Genomic DNA, 8,233 nt, shown 5'->3' on the forward strand with positions numbered 1-8,233 from the left:
GTTTCTGCAAGGTAGCTGATAGGGTCAAAGCATGTCTGGTGACTTTATGTCATTGAAGGTCTCTATTGGCCAGTGTGATGTCTAATTGGTCAATGATCCCACTCATACCAGAGAATTGATGATCACCAAATAATCAAAGGCCGTGAGTTGAGTTATAAGCAATAATTAATGGGAATTACCAATATTTGGCAAATGGGATATAAGAATAGATATAAATAATGAAGTCAGTACTTTATGTTACTGGCCTATCTTTTCTTCTGTTCATTAATTTTGCAAAATATTAAATAAGAATATAAAATATGGCCTAATACTTAACTCTTTGGGGACCTTGTGGTGCAGTGGGTAGCATCCTCTGAATCTCACCCTAAGACTTGATGGCCAAGGAAGGTGCGTTCATAAAGCAACCACCTGTAAATCCTTCCAGCACACACCAATAGCAGGTGGTGAGAGCAGGAGCGATTCCTGGTCGGCCATGTGGTGGAAACAATGTTGGAGCCTCTACCACCACTATCCATAGCTCCAGACTACAACATGTGTGTAAAATCGCACGTTGCCACAGCAAGTTGGACTCCCTGAGTCATCTGTAACACAACCTCCAATTAACTCTTTCCTGTACTATATGCTGTTTTACTTTCATTTCTGTCTCTTCAGCGTGGGATTCTGTGCCCATAAAGCACAATATGATCACTATTGGGCATCACTGTCCCATCTATATAGGATAGCCACTGCAGGCTGTAACAATGATGAGCCTAAGGACTGTTCAACTTTTTGTACCACTGCATGGTAGGATGCTCCAACTCTCCTCTGTGTCATCCTCCTTATCAGACCAGCTGTCAAGATCATATACAAACCACCAGGAACTGCATGCATGGTATCAACCCTTTCCATACATAAGACATATGAACAATAAACAGTGTAACATGTAATACACCATGATGTAATCAATGTATGGTATTCTGTAAAACAACAACTTATACTTGCATACATTCCAAGGTGCTTCACATGAACATTATAAAACAAAGTCTGACATCAAGTCACATAAAGAGACATTGGTGACTAAAATCTGAGTCAAAGAGGTAGGTTTTAAGAATGTCTTAAAGGATGAAAGTGAGGTAGAGAGGTGGAGAGGTGAAGGAGGGGATTCCACAGCCAAAGGCAAAGGTCTCCCAGTCGTAGAGCAACTCTCTGACAAGGACTTGGCATACTTTTGTGTTGGGATCTCAGGCAGGCAAGGCTGAACAGCTTTCCATCAGATCTAGAATGTAAGTAGAAACCCTTTGCAGATGAACTGAAGGTTTGTGACCGCAGCAAAGAGAATATCCCAAATAGCATTGGCACCAGAACACAACTTCATCTGATCCTGCTGTGGAGCTCAAATGGTTCTGATGTTGGAAGGCAGACAATCTTCTCCAACAATTTAAATAGAACACTTCTGTTCACATAGTTGATGGCCTCGGTGTGTTCAATGGAGGCAATAGATAAGGATCTCCTTTGTTCCTGGCATTCCTTTTGCAGCTGCTGGATTGAGAAGATTTTTATTCTTTCATGGGATGTGGGTGTCGCTGGCTGAGCCAGCACTTATATTGTCCGTCCCTAATTACCCTTGAGAAGGTAGTGGTGAGCTGCCTTCTTGAACTGCTGTAGTGCATAAGACCATAAGACATAGGAGCAGAATTAGGCCATTTGGCCCATCAAGTCTGCTCCGCCATTCAATGAGATCATGGCTGATCTGATAATCCTCAACTCCACTTTCCTGCCTTTGCTCCATAATCCTTGATTCCCTTACTGATTAAAAATCTGTCTATCTCAGCCTTGAATATACTTAACAACCCAGCCTCTACAGCCCCCTGCGGTAAAGAATTCCACAGATTCACTACCCTCTGAGAGAAGAAATTCCTCCTCATCTCAGTTTTAAGTAGGCACACCCTTACTCTGAGATTACTCCCTCTGGTCCTAGACTCTCCCACAAGGGGAAACAACCTCTCAGCATCTACCCTGTCAAGCCCCCTAAGAATCTTTTATGTTTCAATAAGATCGCCTCTCATTCTTCTAAATTCCAATGAGTACAGGCCCAACCTACTCAACCTCTCCTCCTAAGAAAATCCCTCCATACCCAGGATAAACCTAGTGAACCTTCTCTGGACTGCCTCCCACGCCAGTATATCTTTCCTTAGATAAGGGGACTAAAACTGTTCACAGTGTTCTAGGTGTGGTCTGACTAGTGCCTTGTATAGTTTTAGCAAGGCTTCCCTATTTTTATACTCCATTCTCTTTGAAATAAAGGCCAACATTCCATTTGCCTCCCAGTTACCTGCTGAACTTGCATGGGTTCATGCACCAGGACCCCCAAATCCCTGTGCTGCAGCTTTCTGCAGTCTTTCTCCATTTAAATAATATTCAGCTCCTCTATTTTTCATGCCAAAGTGCATAACCTCACATTTTCCCACATTATATTCCATCTGCCAAGTTTTTGCCCATTCACTTAACCTGTCTAAATCCCTCTGTAGACTCTTTATGTCATCCTCACTACTTGCTTTCCTGCCTATTTTTGTGTCATTCACAAACTTGGCAATAATATATTCACTTCCCTCATCCAAGTCATTAATATATATTGTAAATAATTGTGGCCCCAGCACTGATCCCTATGGCACTCCACGAGTTACAGGTTGCCATCCTGAAAATGCCCCCCTTATCCCAAATCTCTGTCTTCTATTAGTTAGTCAATCCTCTATCCAAATACTACACCCAACACCTTATTAAGTAGCCTTATGTGCAGTACCTTATCAAACACTTCTTGGAAATCCAAACATATTACATCCACCAGCTCCCCTTTATTTATCCTGCTCGTTACCTCCTCAAAGAATTCTAATAAATTTGTCAGGCATGATTTCCCCTTCATGAAGTCATGCTGACTCTGCTTGATTATATTATGATATTCTAAACGCTCTGCTATTACATCCTTTATAATAGATTCATTTTCCCAATGACGGATGTTAAGGTAACTGACCTATAGTTACCTGGTTTTTGTCTCCCTCCCTTTTTGAATAAGGGTGATAGAGGTCGCAGGTTTGGAAGATGCTGTTGAAGGAGCCTTGGTGAGTTGTTGATGTTGATTGATGATCTTCCAGTGCTAAAAACACATTGGGATTGGGAGTAAATGCTTTCAGCCAGGATCTGCAGCCTGACAAGGACAACACGGGCAAATTCTTTTCCCATGAGGCTCAGCAGGGAGATGCTCGGATAGCTGTTGCATCACTGCGGTTACCCTTGTTCTTGTACAGTGTCATAACCTTTGCATCACACATACCCTGGGGAACTGCCCCCCACCTCCAGTAAAGACAGTGAAGTTCATGCAGATGCTGTAGGAGTGCCAGTTTCCTGTGCTTGATGAGTTCAGGTGGTAGAGCATCAACATCTGGAGCTTTGCAAATGGTAAGCAAGCAAATAGCTTTGTTAAGTTCCCTCATTTTGGATTCAATATCGAGCTCTTCGTTGACAGGCAGGTTCTCAATGGTGCCGTAGCTTCTGCATGACTATGTTCTCCCTAGAGTCCCAAGGTAGTGTTCTGTCCATCTCGCCAAGTGTTTATTGAATCAGTGATGAGTTCCCCTGCCTTTATTGCCAATGGGGTGGTTTTCTTTGCTGATAAACCTATTGCCTTTTTGATGCCTTTACATGCCCCTAGCAATCCTTGTGTTGAAGGACATCTGCATATTCTGGCAAAATTGTAACCAGGGGTCATTGGAGCAGCATCTAGCAGTCTATTGAACTTTACTTCAAGCAGCTCTTGGTGTATTCAGAATCAAATCGTTCTAATCTCTCCTGTAATTAAAGAGAGCAGTTTGCTTGGCTTCAATGACAGGTTCCATCACAGTGATGTTAAAATTTTCTGAAAGAGTGTTAGTTACACAAAGCTCAAAACTCAAATAGTTTCTCATTTATTATTCCCAAGCCATGCTGGCCGAGGCAGGGGGTTCATGCCTTATGGTCCACATCTACACTTGCTTGGAAATTATTCAATAGGTAAAGATGTTCTGAATTTGAGTCATGAGGTTAACTGGCTCAGTTTGAGTTGAGAGGCGAATAGAGAGAACACATTCTGAACCGTTTGTGGTGGATTCTATCATTGAGAATAGAGAGTCACTTACAGTGAAACCTACTCCTTGCTCATGTGCTTTCTCTAAATTCTTCCCCTCCAGATGAACATGCACTGTAAAGCGTTCCTGTCAGTGATCTGCTCTCAGCGAGTCTGGTTTCTTTTAGGGGGGCAATGTGATGGAACCTGTCATTGAAGCCAAGCAAACTGCTCTCTTTAATTACAGGAGAGATCAGAGCAATTTGATTCTGAATACACCAAGAGCTGCTTGAAGTAAAGTTCAATAGACTGCTAGATGCTGCTCCAATGACCCCTGGTTACAATATCAAGGAGCAGGTCGATCGCAGCCATCTTCTGCATGATATTGACCCGATGCAAGTCATTTGTCAGTGTCATGCACATGGTCTTGACCTTGCCAATCGAAGAGATGGCATCTTCTTTCTTTTTGTTTGTTTCATTTGTTTGCCTGGTTCAATGGATTTGGTCCACTTTTTGGGCAGAGCCTCTAAGCACCAAGAAGCCATTGCAGCATGCGGGAATGACTATATTTGGGATTAACATGTGGTCATCTTTTCCAATAAAGGAGATAGATATATTTTAGCTTTGTTAAACAGTTGCAGGTTTCTAAATGACTCTTGCACATTGACAGTAACTGTTCATCATCAAAAGTACACAAATACTAAATCTGCTGTCGTAGTGCTCCTTTCAAGTTGAATTCTAATGAAAGTAATTCTTTGTCAGGAAATAATATGAACATACGAATATGGCAGGATGGCTTTGCATTTCTGGTGATTAGCAAGTTAAAATGATAAGATCATGTCTGATCATTTTTGGTCGGTTAATGTGACATCCAGAACAGCAAGGTTAGGGTGGATTACTCAACTTCTGTTAGTGCTCAGTGCATTGACTAAGTTGTGCCTCAGAACAATTAATGTGCAATCATAACTGGGCTCTATTGTACAAGTTACTGAGACTCTATTCCAGAAAGCTACAAGTGTGACGGGTTAATTGTTTAAAGGACATATTGATAAATGCAGCACGTAAGTGTAGGAGGCTGTTTACAGTGTGTGCATATCAATCGATGCCTTGAGACCATAAGCTGAATTTTCACTTTGGGAGCAGGGAACAGGAGCCAGGACTGGGTCAGGGTCCAGAACCAGCCCCCGGGGGAAATAGTCATTCGTTGGGATTATTACTGGGCTACCCCCTTAATTGGCATAGAGGCAGGTTCCCTGTCCAATTAAGAACAGTGGGCAGGGTCTAAAAGCTGGAGGAAAAGTCAGAGAGCCCTTTCATCTTCAGAGCAGCACCTGGCTGCAGTTGGCATAAGTAACCAAGAGGGTGCTTCAACAAGGTGCTCTCTCAGTCACTTTATTAAGAATTTAACAATACAAGAAAACAGCCAGCTACCACTGTTAGGGGTGATGGGGAGGTATTCCCTCTTCAAGGCAGCCTTTGGCTGTACCCAGTTCCAGGCAGGAAGGGTCAGCCTGGCTTCTCACTGGGTGCCCACCTCCAGGTAGTTAAAATGCCACCCTGCCCACCCACTCCACTCCCCACCCACCCCACTCACCCCACTCACCCGCCACGTCGGGAAACTAGAATCCGATTAGCTTCCATTACTTACCCTTAAACAAGACTCTGATCGGCTGCCTTGTGGGTGTGGGCAGCCTTGCCAGCCCCTGAACCTGTCTTGGCCAACCCTGGGGATGGAATGGGGAAACTGGCATGCTGGCCCCATACTGGTATTTTCAGGTCCCAGCTGCCACCCATTCCAACCTTGGCAGGGCCCAGAAATCCTGCCCTGTTAGTGCAATATCACCCATTTTAATTGTCAAGCCAGCGGGAGTCACTCTACTCACATTCCTGTGAGCTGCAAGTTTCTATCAATTACAATCAGGATGTGTAACTCCCACTGATGCTCTGCCTTCATGTCAGAGTGGTAGTCAATTGCCCAAATATTTCCATATTGCCACAGACATTTCATCATTAGCTACTGTTGTAACTATCACTCCTTCCTGTGCTCTCCTCCCTCAGTGTACTTCTGTTCTCATCTCGATGAGGGACCTTAGTGTTGGAAAGCTGAATGCTTCACCACGTGCTCCACAGGGTGGCAGCATTATGCATTTTCAGGCCTGGCTTGAGGCAGATGTTAAAGTTTGAACATTTTAAGTATCACTCTCGTTCAAACAGCCTGATAAACATTTCTGTGGGTGCGCCCACTTCCTTAATATCGGAGATCTGTGCCTTTTGCTTTCTGCCTTGCAGAGATACTCTAGATCTGACAGTTACACCTGTTCATTAAGTTGCAACTTGCAAGCTTATGAAGGATTCTCATTGAAGCTTCAGTCTATATATAGGCACCGATACACTCTGTCATCTCAGGAGCTACACCAGTGCAAAACTCATCAGCTAATGACTGGTAAATTAGGTGCATTCTGACATTCCTACCTACATAATATTGCATATGTGTGCTCTGCCAACACTGCGGATACCACAACATTTCACAAGAAAGCAGATAGATAGAAACAGCTAAAAGACAGTTTGAGCAATTTATCATCTGGACAGACGCACAGCGGAGAACTGTGAGGGAATGGCTGTTAGTGTTATAAGTAACTAACACATACAAAAAAGTAGACCATTAAATTTCAGAACCAAATAAATATCGACTGCGTTAATTGCATAAATATTGAAGGTCTCATCAAATTCTATTGCAATAATTGCTGGAAACTAGGAAGTATAAGTAGATTCATTCAGGATGAAATCAAACTGCACAGCATTGGTAATAAATTATTTAATTTGTTTTTGAGGGAAACTTCCCTGAGTACAATCTTTAGAAAAGTATTAACATAGGTAGAATAAACAGTTGACAATTTTGTTAAAATGAAAGAATAGATAAAGTTCATACAAATGCATAATTAATGTTGCACTGTATGATTTTAATTTAGGAGTAAGGGGTGACTTAAATGAAACCTTTAAGATTTTGAGGGATCTTGACAGGGCTGATGTGGAGATGATGTTTCCTCTTGTGAGAGAATCTAGAACTAAGGGTCACCGTTTAAAAATAAGGGGTCGCTCATTTAAGACAGAGATGAGGAGAAACTTATTCTCTCAGAGGGTTGTGAGTCTTTGAAACTCTCTTCCTCAAAAGGCCATGAAAGAAGAGTCTTTGTGTATTTTTAAGGCAAAGCCCAATAGATTCTTGATTAACAAGGGGGTGAAAGGTTATCAAGGGTAGGCAGGGATGTGGGTTTGAGGTTACAGTCAGATCAGCCATTATCTTACTGAATGGCAGAGCAGGCTCAAGGGACCAAGTGGCCAAGTAGCCTCCCCTTACTCCTAATTCGTATGGTCGTATGCATGTAGGTATGTATGTAAGTATGGGATATACAGGCTCGTTAGAGGGCAGGGGCTCTGGTAGCTCACGGGGAACCCAGACGTTAGGGTTACCTCCACACCGTGCATCATCAACATGCCCCACCTGGAAGCCGGCCTGCTTGACAGACTTGGCTTCCAGTCAGGCAGGGACCATCCAGAAGAGGCCACAGGATTAGTGAGGGCATGCATGGTTGAGGTGAGGCTGCTGATCTCAGGGAAAGTTCTGATCCTGGTGCCCCAGGGTCCTGAAGAATGAAAGGTGCAGGAGGTCAGAGGCCTCAGTCAGGGGGAGTTGGAAGGCCACATTGGGGGAGGGGATTGAAGGCCGGGATGAGGGAAATCATGGAGGCCTCGTGGTGAGGAATTGGGAGGAGACTGAAGGGGGCAGGAGCAGTGGGGGTGTGGTAGTGTCTAATCGCACGGGTTGGCCAGGGGTGTCACTGGATCCAGCAGGTAAAGAGAAAGGCAATTATCTCCTGATCCAGCAGTCTCTCAGATTGGTTTAGCTGGCAGGATACTCAAGGCCCAGGAAACCTGGACATCCTGCATTAAATTCCAAATACTGAATATGGATGAGGCATGCAGCCTCATTCGAATATTTAAAGTCCCAACCCACTTTCTATTTTGGACACCTACTCCCCCCATCATCCTCTATTAAAAACAGAAATGGGTGGGTTGAAGGTGGGTTGGGGTCGTGATTCAGATTTTTAACACCTAACTCTCCTGTCTCCCAACCACCCCCACCTCAACAGCCTGACT

This window comes from Carcharodon carcharias, chromosome 16, assembly GCF_017639515.1.
Source record: "Carcharodon carcharias isolate sCarCar2 chromosome 16, sCarCar2.pri, whole genome shotgun sequence".
Taxonomy (NCBI): Eukaryota; Metazoa; Chordata; class Chondrichthyes; order Lamniformes; family Lamnidae; genus Carcharodon; species Carcharodon carcharias.